Here is a 14,593-nt window from a genome sequence, read left to right as displayed (position 1 = left end):
TCTCTCTCTCTCTCTCTCTCTCTCTCTCTCTCTCTCGCCTGCTACACCTCCAATATTTAATCATCTTATATAATTCATCATGCAATTCTTTATAGCCAGAAACTCTCGCCAAGGGATTCAAACGTTTTTCGTTAATGCTTTATTGGATAAATATGATCTCTCTCTCTCTCTCTCTCTCTCTCTCTCTCTCTCTCTCTCTCTCTCTCTCTCTCTCTCTCTCTCTCTCTCTCTCTCTCTCTCTCACCTCCACTATTTAATTATCTTATATAATCCATCGTGCTATTCTTTATAGCCAAAAACTCTCGCCAAGGGATTCAAACTCTTTTTTCGTTAATGCTTTATTGGATAAATATGATCTCTCTCTCTCTCTCTCTCTCTCTCTCTCTCTCTCTCTCTCTCTCTCTCTCTCTCTCTCTCTCTCTCTAAAAGTTAATGAGTCATACGAATTTAACAGTGGCAAGTAAAAAGAAAACGAAGTCTTGGGTTAAAAGTTAGTGAGTCCCACGAGTCTTTAGAAAACGCTAATATATATTGTTATTGTTATTAGACTATGATCGAGTACCCACTATCCATATCACCGAGATATCCACTTACTAAGTGGTGATCTCTCTCTCTCTCTCTGAATGAAGTGAATATTTATTTTTTCGATAAAAAAATAGAATGTATAGTTATTACGGATGTACTCGATCATAGTCTAATAACAATAACAATATTTATTAGCAACCTAAAAAAAAAATCGGACATGAATAATTATCAATAAATCCAATAAATAAATCCGAGCAACTGGTACCGGTACCGAGCAATCTGGTACCGGTACCGTACCGTTTAGCTGGTACCGTTAGTACCGGTACTGGTACCGGTACCTGCCCACCCCTAGTTGCTATCCATATACAGGGGCTTTGTCCGCCCTCGTATAGAGTATGCATCTCACGTGTGGGGAGGCTTCACTCACACAGCTCTTCTGGACAGACTGGAGTCGAAGGCTCTTCGTCTCATCAGTTCTCTTCCTGCTACTGATAGTCTTCTACCTCTTAAATTCCGCCGCGATGTTGCCTCTCTTTCTATCTTCTATCGAAATTTTCACGCTGACTGCTCTTCTGAACTTGCTAACTGCATGCCTCCCCCCCTTCCGCGGCCCCGCTGCACACGACTTTCTACTCATGCTCATCCCTATACTGTCCAAACCCCTTATGCAAGAGTTAACGAGCATCTTCACTCGTTCATCCCTCACGCTGGTAAACTCTGGAACAGTCTTCCTTCATCTGTATTTCCTCCTGCCTACGACTTGAACTCTTTCAAAAGGAGGGTATCAGGACACCTCTCCTTCCGAAATTGACCTTTCTTTCGGCCATCAGGTGCCGACGAAGTTAAGGCATCACATAAACCAAATTCACACATCCTAAGAATTATATTCGTCCCGATATTCTCCGAAACAAAACAATATTACATCCAAATCTATGGTAATTCTAAATAAGCTAAACTGGTGTATCATCAGCGTCTCACTGAGGGAAGGAGTCTTGCGCCTGGCAGGCAGCAAGAAACGAGTCTCGCCAGTTGGTCACGGCGATCCTATGTCGGTCAAAATATTCCACCACACCGGCACCTCTGAATCCCCGCGGTTGTCGATTACATAGTCAGTGCAACCAAGTGTGAAGTGAGCATTATCGAGTGCTGGCTATTTGCTCTCACACGGCGTGTCCGATTTCGTGAATACTGTATGCTACCCTACGGATAGTAAACAGTCGTCAGTATCAGTAAAATGCAGGCAGCAATAACAAATACCGTCAATTACAGTCGATTTTGAGTTAAAAAATATTACTAATTGCTCAAACAGCTGTCTTATTAATATAAAGCCTGCTAATTTTCTCGATGGTGGAAGGCTTCAAGGCAGTTTAATAATTATAATCAGTGATCTTGTAAATTGACAAAACAGCTATTTGCAACATTACTAATATTTTTCAATTCCAAATCGACTATAAGTGACGGTATTTGTTATTGCTGCTTGCATATTATTATTGACATTGACGACTGTTTAATATGCGTATTCTAGCATACAGTAACCACGAAATCGGACACGCCGTGTGACAGCAGGCTGCTAGAGCACGGTAATGCTCACTTCAGACTTGGGTGAACCGACTATAGTGGTTTTACTGTATTGATGTTGTTAGAGGTGAGGTCTGGGTGATTATAAATGTTTTCCGGCGTCGTGAAGTATTGCCTTGCAATCAGCGTCTAATTACAGTGTTACGAGTGACAAGTGGGATGGAAAAATTAGCCTCTGAATATATTTACTTATATGGAGCTTTTTTTTTTATTTATTTTTTTTATATTTTTTTTACTCTCATTGCTTGTTTCTAAAAGAGTAAAAGTTTGGTCATATAAAAGGCTTTGGGGAGCGAGAAGACGACTTAATAATAGTTTGTCAATTCCCCGTTCCGAGAGTAAAAAGGGAAGACAGCCTAAGCCTATCGAAATCGCTCGTTGTTTTACTTGTCTTTATTGTGATTTAACGTTTCAGGCATAGAGCAAATAATCGATATCACTTCTTATATTCGAATCCTCGAGACAAAGAAGGAAGAGAACCATAAGCCTATCAAAGTCCTTATAGAGTTTGTTCTTTATATTAGTTCGTTATTTAAGTTTATAAAGTTTCTAGGTGTTGAGAAGAAAGAATCATATTACCTTTCATCTTAAGCTACCCCCCCCCCCCCACAAAAAAAAAAAAAGAAAAAAAAAAGGGAGACAATATTAGCCTCAAAGCTCTTCTATAGATCGCTCTTCTGTCACTGATTAATAATTAGTCTTAGATTTCGGGAGTTGTGAAAAGTACTATCACAATATTTGTTACTCACAAAAAAAACTATGATTCAAATGTATGTAATTCATTTTTTCAATTTTTCTTTATAACTATTCATAATTTTTTTTGGGGGGTCGTGAAGAAATCAGTGACAGTTAATCTTCTGTTCCTCGAGACAGATAAGGAAGAATAAATGGAAGCCTCTTAAACTCCATATATAATTCGCTCCTTTCTCTTATTTATTTATTGGGTTATTTTTGTTTTGTTTTATTGGGGGTGGGGGGGTGGGGGGGGGGAAAGAAAAATGTCGTTTAATCTTCGATTCCTCGACAGAAAAAAGCCAACATTAGCCTCTCAAAGTCTTTCAATAGCTCACTTTCTGCTGTTCCTTATTTATTAATCCATATTTATAAAGTTTTAAACATCAAGAAGTCATTATAACTGTCTATTTTCGCTTCGTTGAGAAAATAAGGAAGAAAGAATATTAGCCTATCAAAACCCTTATATAGTTTGTTCTCTTTATTTGTTTATTATTATTTATGATTCTGGGAATCGAGAAAATAATCAGTCATTTTTTTTTTTTTATAGTTTCTTTAGTAAAGAGAAAGGAAGACAGGATTAGCCTCTCATAGTCCTTATACAAATCGTTCTTTTTGTTATCTATTTTTGCCTAGTATTTTTAAGATTTTGGGCATCCAGAAAAATAATAAAAAAAATATGAAACTATTTTCCTATCAAATTCTTTATAGAATTCATTTTATTTCTATTACTTCTTTTATACTTTTTTCTACAGTTTTGGCCGACGATATGAATAATCATGGACACTATGAGGAAATAAAGGAAGAAAAACAATATTAGCATCTACAATTTCTCATACTATTAGTTTTTTTTTCTGGCATTGATTAATCATTAGCCTACTACTGACAGTTTTTGTGCCTAGAAGAATATTCAATATTCATATGTATCTTCACTTCTAGAAAATAATTATGCTCCTCTCTCTTATTTATTGATCAGGCTATTTAAAACTTTTTATTTTATTTGGGGGAGGGAAGTCGAGAAGAAAAAAGTGTCACCTAATCTTAGGTTCCTCGAGAGAAAGAGGAAAAAGAGACAATATTAGCATTACAAAGTCTTCTTATAGCTCATTATCTTCTGTTCCTTATATATTAGTCCATATCGATAATCTTTTAAGCATCGAAAAGTTAAATATATATATATATATATATATATATATATATATATATATATATATATATATATATATATATATATATATATATATATATAATTTTTTTTATTTTATTTTTTTACGTCTTGGCCTATTGCACCGGAAGGCTTCTTCCCGGTGGATCCTGATGGTCGGTCCAAGGCTTCTTCCCGGTGGGGCCTGATGGTCGGCCCAGCCCGTTCTGGCGCAGGCGAGTGTTTATAGTGGCGCCATCTTGCATTGGCTAATGCTGCCCGGGCATCCCGGAGCTCATCTTTAATCCTAGAATCTAGAGTCCGGGTTGATAGGTGGTCTTCTGGACAGTATGTGGGTAGTTTTAAGCCACTCGGCGGCGGCTGAAAAATCCCAGCTTGGTGGCACCGGTCGGGGATTGAACTCGCGTCCTCCTGAACGCGGGGTCGTCTCGCTATCCATTCAGCCACCGCCTCCCCCCTGTCTCTTTTCGCTTCGTTGAAGAATAAGAAAGACGAATATTAGCCTATCAAAACCCTCATATAGTTTATTTTTTTATTTGTTTATTATTATTTGTGTTTCTGGGGATCGAAGAAATAATCAGTCTCTTTACTTTTAGTTTCTTGAGTAAAGAGGAAAAAAAGACAGAATTAGCCTCTCAATGTCCTTATTCAAATCGCTCTTTTTCTGTTATGTATGTTTGTTTATTTGCCTAGTTTTTGTAGAATTTTCGCCCGCCAGAGATTGATCAAGGTCACCACTTTCGGCTGTTTCAGAAAGAAAAGGAAGAAACAATATTATCCTCTCAAATTCATTGTATAATTCGTTTTCTCTATATTTTTGATTACTATTTCTGAAGTTTTGGCGGACGATAAGAATAATCAATGACACTAATGAAATAAAGGAAGAAAAACAATATTAGCATCTTCAAGGCTTTATATAATTCGTTTTCTTACGTTATCAATTAATTGTTTTTGTCAATAAGAATAAAATAATGTTAATACGTATCTTCGCTTCTTATAAAAAAAAAAATCTTCGAAGATAATATTAGCCTATCAGAGCCATTATTCAGGGTTTTTTTTGTTGTTGTTGTTGTCGTTGTTATTTCTTTATTATTATTTACGATTTTTGGAGTCGTCAAAATGAAACAATGTCACGATTTATTTAATTTAATTTTAAAAAAGGGAGAAAGACAAAATCAGCCTTTCAAAGACCTTGCATGATTCGTTCTTTATATGATTCATTTGTTAGCCTACTCTTTTTTGGATTATGGGCGTCAAGAAAAATAGTCCGTCACTGTCTCTTTTCAGTTCCCCGTGAATAAAGAAAAAGGCAATATTAGCGGCTGGAAGTCTTTATAGTTCGTCCTTTTCTGTTATCTATTCATTAGCCTACTATTTATAAGATCGATAGGAAGAATCCAAGCCAGTATTTTCGGTTCCTCGAAAAGTACAGAAAGACACTATTAGCCTCTCGTCAAAGGCCTTTTATAAATCGATCATTTATGTCATCAATTTCTTAGCTTGCAATTTATAAGATTATGGGCACCAATAAGAGTAATCACTCACTATTTCCAGTTATCGGACAAAAAAGAAAAATGAAGAAGGAAAAAGGAAGAACGGAAGAAAGAAAAGGAACGAAGGAAAATAGAAAAGAAAGGGAGAAAGGATAAAAGAAAGAAAAGGAAGAAAGAAAAAAGTAAGAATGGAAGAAAGCAAAGAAACGAAGGAAAATATAAAAGGAAGAAAGTGAGAAAGGGAGAAAGGAAGAAAAGAAGAAGGAAGAATATAAGGAGACAATATCAGTCTCTCAAAGTCCTGTTACTGATATAGCTCTTTTATCACAAGCCCTTTTATGCATTAGCCTACTATAGCTTTTTATCATTAGTCTACTATTTATAAGATTTTCAGCGCTGATAAATGAATAGTCAATTTCACCACTGTCCGTTTTCACTCCCTCGAAACAAGAAAAAAATCACCTCATCAAAACCGTACCAGTATTTTGTCTAGTTAAGTAATCATATATCTTAATTTCTCTTTTCCATTACGGGGAGAAAAAAAAAGCAGGATGATAGCCACCTCTGAAACCGTAGAGTACTTAGTTTTCATTATGCTTTTACTATCACATCTTCGACAACAAAGAAACAGTCATTTGGAAAGTTTCAGGAAGCGGGGGAAGAAGAATGGCCGGTACTTTATTTTCTTTATTTTCTTCGCCCCTCCAGCGAGAAAAGATGTAAGGGAAATTCGTCACTTGAACTGTTTACTTCTTTTCCAGTATTTCTTAATCTTAACTTCCTCGATGGGAATACGGATCATTTCCAAGGTTTTAGGCGTCAAAGGGAAGAATTCATTGCTGCTTTTCTCTTCATTTTCGTCTACTACTCTCTGGAATCGTAACTATTTCACTTTCGTTACTTCTTAATTACAACTTCCTCGATGACAAAACAAATGCATTTTTAAGAGTTTAGGCGTCGAAGGGAAGAATTCATTGCTACTTTGTCTATATTCTCGTCCACAGAGATAATGCAGTAAGAAAATTAGTCTAGAAACCGTCAATATTTTATTATTATTTATGTGCCATAACTCCTCAGGGACACAATAAAAGTGGCATTTAGGTTTTAGGCGTCGATGGGTTGAATCCATTGCTACTTTGTCTGTATTTTCGTCCAAAGAGGAGAAACGGCAAAGAATAACAGTTAGTCTCCGGAACCGCAACTATTTCGGTTAGGGAATAAGGAAGAAGATAACCGATTAAACCTAACTAGACTAACATACAAATAAACTTACGAAGAAGTTAAAGTAACATAAATAAAGTAACGAAGTAAAGGAGCTTATAAATAGAGTAAGGTAAAGTAGTATATAGACGCCAAAATGAGGTCTGGCTAATGCATGGGATCAAGCCATACTATGGTGGAGTCGTATTTTCATGGGACACTACAAGATAACAAGTCATCCACCATTGCCTTGTCCATCCAAACTATTCAATCTTTCAATGGCATTCGTAAGGCCGGGCTAGGTTAAGATTGGTTGAAAAATTAATACGATAACCGCTATTGCCCTGCTCATCCATACAAGTATTTTAGTTTATATTCGCATTCATATAAGCTATACTATTAGGCTAGCCAGGCTTTGCTAGGCTGTAGAAAAATAATACGATAACCATCATTGCCCTGCTCATCCACACATCATACCCAACACATATTTGCATCTTCCTATCGCATTTCCAGTAATTCAACGATATTAAGCTAGGGTACGTTAGGATAGGTTGAAAAAAAAAAAAAAACGTTAACAACCATTGACCTGCTCATTCACACATGCCTAACATCTATTTGCATCTTTCTATCGAATTTGCAGTAACAACTCTATTAGGTTAGGATAGGTTGAAAAAAAAAAGATAACCACCATTGCCCTGCTTATTCGTTCATATAACATGCATAACATTTATTTGCATCTTTCTAACGCATTTTCAGTAACTAAACTCTATCAGACTAGGATAGGTGAGGATAGGTTGAAAAAAAAAAAAAAGATAGCCACCATATCACTGCTCATTTACACATGACATACTTAACATTTATTTGCATTTTTCAATACATTAATTAAACTATCTCGGAATACTACTAATTTGGGGGGGATATGCTAACATACTTCATAAATACAATTATGATAATAACCATGATAGAATAGATATTTTACCTCTAATACAAATTGTATTAAAATTTCAAAATTATATACGTGTTTCTAAAACTCAAATAAATAATGTGAGTTTCATTTGCATTTGCAGTGCCCAGCTCTAAAACACACACACACACACACACACACACACACACACACACACTATTGAAGTGTTGTGACACCATTGAAGTGATGTGATTGTTAATTATGTTTACCTTTGTGGTTGTAATGGAAATTAAATAATGGTTGTGCTCTGGGACTCTATTGATTAATGGATGTCCATGTACAACCATCATTTATTAGTGCTTGCCTTTGAAGGCATTTTTCAATCCCTTCATGTCGTCTTCGTTCAATCCCTTCATGTCATCTTCCTGCAGGAGACCATTAAAACATTAAGGTGGATGATGACCAACAAATATGTTCTGCTTTTGAATTAGGCAGCCTTTCAAAAGTTTAAATACAATGATTATTAAAGACAATGATACATATTGCACATATCCCAAGAAAGACCAGAAATGTAAAACGCTAGGGCATTTCGTCCGGGTGTGTTGTTAGCACCTCCCAAGACCAGCCACCACAGGAGCCTGCTAGCCACATTGATGATAGCCCTCTCACAGAGGCACCAGATGGACCAGATGACCCGTTAGAGGACCTGGAGCCATAGGGGAACCTGGTAATACAAGTCGCAGGAAACGCAGCGATCCAGGAGACTGACTCCATCATCCCACCATCCCCAAATGCAGTCTCTCCTGAAGGCTAGCATCGAGATTTCAAGAGAAAAACTACAGAAAATGAAAGAAGATGAAGAAAAAAAGGAACAATTTAGAGAGCGTCTATTAAAGGATCTTGTTCGCCATCATTGTGCGATTGAGCGCACTTTAGGAAACCTGAAAAAAATTCAAAGAAAATAAATTTGACGCAAGTAGTGATGACAGTGATTAAGAGAGACATAGTTCATCATTGTCGTTTATCGCCCGATCTTGTGTCATGTCTTCCTCTATCCTCAATATATTCCTACCCTCCAGCACACACACACTCCACTTTTTCCTAGTCCTTCCCACTGGCCGCCGCCCCCCCAACTTTCACCTCCACCTCCCTCAGCACCCCCTCCCCCACTCTTTTCCCATGTTCAAACCACCTGAGTCTTCTCTTCCTCAACTCAACTGAAAGGTCCTCAACCTCACACATCTCACCTACTTCATTGCTATACTTCCTATCCTGCCACCTCACTCCTGCCATGTATCTCAGCATCCTGCGATCACAGCTGTGTAAAATGTCTCTCAGTTGGCTCGTCAGTGCCCATGTTTCTGCTCCTCAATCTTATGCTGCGGTTCACTAATAGACTGGCCATTTCTCGCCACCTTCTCCATGCAACTGCCACTCTTGCTCTCACTGCTCTCTCCACTCCCTCTTCTCAGTCCAACCCACCTCCCAAATACCTGAATTGTTGTATCTACTCCAACACACCTTCATTCATTATTATATACATTATATTTATTTGCTCACAGGAAGTTTGTTTTGATAAGGAAGAATATATTTTCTGTAGTCTAGACAGCTCTGCTACAATAGGTCACAAGTTGAGGAGGCGCACGTGTGTAAAGCAGAAACATTCCCTATAACAGAATAATTCCTCGATTTATTGATATGAAACCCAGTACCCTGTTTGCACGATTTTTAGCTTGAATGCATTGAGCCGTTGGACGGAGGGCAGCGTGTTGGTGGTAGCGAGTGTTCTAAGTGCTAATCGGTTCACGGATAGAGAAAGTCATATCCGCCAGGGTTACTTTATTTGGACAAACTTACAGAGGTCATCGACATAGACGACACTAAGAAAAGGTGTTTGTTTGTGTATGCGTTTATGTGAATGTTGTGAAGTGTGGGTGACATTTAAGTGTTGGTGTATATGTGGAACTATGTGTATAATTTGACAATAGAAGGACGAAGACAGACAGTGGAAGATAAACGAGGACAAGAAAAGTTAAACATTGAAGACGCTACAAGACAGAGGGAGTAAAGGATCGACGATGAACATTAAACATGAAAACACAGAATCTTAAGTCTTTCTTTGCAGCACCCCATTTTCTTGTCACTGAGGGGAAGGAACACGGAATTTGAGCGGTGACTGCTACAGATTACTCCCCCCCAGTGCCGAGGAAGGAGGAACGAAATCTTCCCTGGTGCTGGGGCGCTGTGACAGACGGTGATGCGTTGCGCTGGGTAGCGTTGTGCGATGAGTTGCGCTGAGTAGAGTTGTGTTGAGGTGCGCGGTAAGTTGCGCTGAGTAGTTCAGCTACGGTGAGTCAAGCTGGGATGAGCAGTGCAGTGACAACAGCTACGGTCAGTCGAGCTGGAGTGAGTAATGCGGTGACAATAGCTACGGTGAGTTGAGCTGAAGTGAGTAGCGCGTAGGGGACAGCTACGGTGAGTCGAGCTGAGGAGTTGAGCAGCGAAAGGTTGAGCAGCGAGGGGTTGAGCAGCGATGGGTTGAGCAGCGAGGAGTTGAGCAACGAGGAGTTGAGCAGCGTGAGTTGAGCAGCGTGAGTTGGGCTGCGTGAGGTGGGTTGCGTGAGGTGGGCTGCGTGAGGTGGGCTGCGTGAGTTGAGCTGCGGTAAGTTGAGTGGTTGGCTGTTTAATAGATCCTGGAAGGCTTGAATCCGCACTCCCGAATCGCGAACCACGTAGACGGGTCCTGAGCAGAAGAGTGGTGCTCTGAAGGACACTGCCGTAGTAGAGGAAGAGTTGCATGTCGTCGTCAGGTATGGTGAAGTCGAGCGGCGTGAAGATGTGCGAAAGGCACTGGCGTAAACGCACCGGGGGCCACGGCAGTCAGAGTGCGTCGAGGGAACTGCGTGTGAAGGCGCTAGCTGATAGCGTGTCAGGGGCCTCGGCAATCGTGAGAGTAGAACGAACTGCGTGTGTTAAAGGCGCCAGCTACCAACGTGCCAGGGGCCTCGGCAGTCCGTAAGGGCGTCGAACGACTGCGTGGTAAGGCGCTAGATGCCAGCGTGCCAGGGACCACAGACGGTTGAGGAGTGAGAGGCGCTAGCATATGCCAGGAGCCGCGGCAGTCGTGAGTGCGTCGAACGACTGCGTGGGAAAGCGTTAGATGCCAGCGAGCCGGGGGCCACAGCGGGTTGAAAAGTGAGGGGCGCTGACATGTGCCAGGAGCCGCGGCAGTCCGTGAGAGTATAACGAACTGCGTGTACTATAGGCGCTGGCACGTGCCAGGGGCCTCTGTGGCTCGGGGAGTGAACCAGTGTACAAAAAGGCACTGTAACACAACACTGTATGCTTAGTAGGTAACACTGTGACACTAACTGTTGCTGGGGACGCGCTGCACTGAACTGTTGCTGGACACACTGCACTGTACACAAAGACCCACAAGTGTAGGATAATCCAAGAGGGCGGTGGTAGATCCAGGAGGCGGTGGTTAATAATCCAGGGGGCAGCTAGTATTCCCAGTGGGGTGTCACACTGTGTTTGCGTGTCTCTCTGAGTTTGTGTGGTGTGTGGTGGCGTATACACTGAGTCTGTATGGCGTGTACACTGAGCCTGTGTGTGGCGTGTACACTGAGTGTGTGGCACTGTGTGTCTCAGTAATGTGTCGCACTGTGTTTGAGTGTTCACTGAGTCTGTATGAGTGTCACACGGTGTGCGTGTCTCAGTCGCCGTACCAGCCGAAAGGCAGGAAGGAGGAGGGGTGGGGGGGGGGGTAAGCGCCGGGAGAAGCACGATGGGACACAAAAGATGCCTGTAGGGCGCACAAGGGTCCTGGAGAGGGGGCACAAATGGGGGCCTGGAGGAGGCGCTGAAGGTGCCTGGAGGAGGCGCACAGAGGGTGCCTGGAGGAGGCGCACAGAGGGTGCCTGGAAGGGGCACAGAGGGTGCCTGGAGAGGGGCACAGAAGGTGCCTGGAGGGGGCGCACAGAGGGTGCCTGGAGGGGGCGCACAGAGGGTGCCTGGAGGGGGCGCACATAGGGTGCCTGGAGGAGACGCAGAAGGGGTCTGGAGGAGGGCACAGAGGGTGCCTGGAGGCGGGGGAGAACCCTGAAGGTGGCAACTACACCTACGGCGTAATGCTTCTCCTGACCTGAGTGCTCAGCCTCACGAGCCCCGAATGGGGGTGAGGATTTTTGCCCCAGGAGAGGGCGGACGAATGGACAAGTTACCCTGCCCAGGTCCTCCACTCTGGGAGAGTGCCCCCTTGGTACGGCACCGGCTATAAGCCACCTTGAACCATAGCAACACTGCCGGGGTCACCAATTGTTGGTGGTAGCGAGTGTTTTAAGTGCTAATCGGTTCACGGATAGAGAAAGTCATATCCGCCAGGGTTACTTTATTTGGACAAACTTACAGAGGTCATCGACATAGACAAGACCCTAAGAAAAGGTGTTTGTTTGTGTATGCGTTTATGTGAATGTTGTGAAGTGTGGGTGACATTTAAGTGTTTGTGTATATGTGGAACTATGTGTATAATTTGACAATAGGAGGACGAAGACAGACAGTGGAAGGAAAGTTAAACATTAAAGACGCTACAAGACAGAGGGAGTAAAGGATCGACGATGAACATTAAACATGAAAACACAGAATCTTAAGTCTTTCTTTGCAGCACCCCATTTTCTTGTCACTGAGGGGAAGTAAGGCGGAATTTGAGCGGTGACTGCTACAAGCGCTCACTAAGACTCCTAAGTCTCTCTCACGCCCAGACCTGCTTAGAGGAGTGTCATTTAAGGAGTAATTGTGTAGGGGGTTATTCCTACCTACACTCAGAATACTACACTTACCAACATTGAATTTCATCTGCTATTTCCCTGCCCAATCATTTAGTCTGTCAAACTCATCCTGGAAAATGCTAGCATCTTGGTCTGATTGGATTACTCTCTTTTGGTATCATCTGTGAAGTTACCTACATCACTGCTAATTCCGGTGTTCATATCATTGATGTTTTCACCTTTAGATATTTCTGCAATCAAATTACAAAGATTGATTTGTATACATTTTATTCATGTTGTTATGACTAACAATCACCATAGCATGGCAGTTCCTGAAGATACATTGGGCCGCATTACAAGTCATGTCCGAGAAGTTTCGGGTCCTTACAAAGGTTGGTTTAGGGGCCGTATTACAAGTCAAATCCGAGAAGCTTCTGGGCCTTACAAAGTTTGAGATGAATAACTACGTAGGGACCCGGCACTTCTCGTACTGGACTTGTAATACGGTCCATTGTAAAAAGGTTCTGCCATCAACAACAAAAAAGTTCAATATATAATTTTTTGGGTTTTGAGTTTATAGTATAAGTTACAAACATTTTTTTTACTTGTTTTCTCATGCTTTGGGACAGGACTAATTTCATTCCCAAAGTTATGTTTGTGCTGATTGAATAATATAACTGAAGCACCATGATAGTTTACAATAAACATGATAAAGGCCAAATCAGAATGGAACAACGTGATTATAACTTCCAAACTTACCAACTTTTTCAAGAAACTGACTATTGCTGCAGGTTACCTGCCAGTGTGAAGCAAATAGCTTGCCTTTTTGCTGCACACTTTTGCTGTCCCCCAAGGAGGACTCCCCTTCTGGCTTCCGACTTGAGAGGTGTCTTGAAAACTCCTCGAACGTCTTTCTTATCAATTTCTGCAACATTCGCGGTCTTCGTTCTAATTTTTCTTCTGTGGAACACCATCTCTCCTCGTCTAAACCTCACCTTCTCTTCCTTACCGAAACTCAGGTCTTTGAGGCTACTGACAGCAATCTACTCTGATCCCACTTACTATCGCAATCCTAAATTTCAATCCAAAGATGGATGTTGCGCCTAAGGGCGCAACGACATCACTTGCTCTCGTGCCCACGACCTTGACTCTTCAGAATTTTCCACCATCTGGCTAAGACTTCATTGTCATTCTTATACTAAATATATATTTGCTGTTTATCTCTCATCTAACTCTGCTAACTATGTAAAATTCTTTGACTACTTGGAGCACATCTTGACCCACTCTCCCTTCGCTGAAATCTCCATCTTGGGAAATTTCAATGTTCACCACCAGCTTTGGCTTTCATCTTCTTTCACTAGTAAACAAGCCTACAACTTTGCTCTCCTCAACGATCTAGAGCAGTTGGTTCAGCACCCTACACGTATTCCCGACCGCCTTGGAGACCGGACCAATATACTAGACCTCTTCCTTACCTCTAACCCTTCTGCTTACTCTGTCAAACTGTTCTATCCGTTGGGCTCCTCCGATCACACCCTTATTGCTGTATCCTGTCCTATCGCTCCTGTACATTCTCTGGACCCACCGAAGAGGGGATGCTTCTGGCATTTTGCTTCAGCTCGGTGGGACGACCTGTGGATGTACTTTTCCGATTTCCTGTGGAATGATTACTGCTTCCAGGATAGAAACCCCTCTGTGTGTGCCCAGCGCATCACAGAGGTGATTGTCTCTGGAATGGAGGCATACATTCCACATACTTTCTCTACTCCTCATGCTAAAATTTAAGCCGTGGTTTAATCATGCTTGTTCTCGTGCTGTCAAAGATAGAGAGGCAGCTCACAAAAGGTACCAGAGCCTTTGCACTCTTGCTAACCATGATCTTTATATTTCAGCCCGGAATCGTGCCAAATCTATTCTTCGATTTACCAAAACCTCTTTCATCCATTGCAAATGTCAAAACCTTACTTCTTTTTAATTCTTCCCGTGACTTCTGACACTTAGCCAAAAATATCTCCTCCAATTTCACTTCTTCATTTTTCCCTCCTCTTCGTAACCCTGACGGCAGCACAACCGTCTCATCTATCTGTAAGGCTGAACTCTTCTCTCAAAATTTCTGTATCAGCTCCACTCTGGACGATTCTGGGCATATTTCTCTTCCTCATCCCTCCTCTGACTCCATTATGCCTCTTATTAATATTCTTAAGAGTGATGTTTTCTATGTCCTCTCTGG

Source organism: Eriocheir sinensis, chromosome 6, assembly GCF_024679095.1.
Source record: "Eriocheir sinensis breed Jianghai 21 chromosome 6, ASM2467909v1, whole genome shotgun sequence".
NCBI classification, from domain to species: Eukaryota; Metazoa; Arthropoda; class Malacostraca; order Decapoda; family Varunidae; genus Eriocheir; species Eriocheir sinensis.
This window is presented reverse-complemented; position numbering follows the sequence as displayed.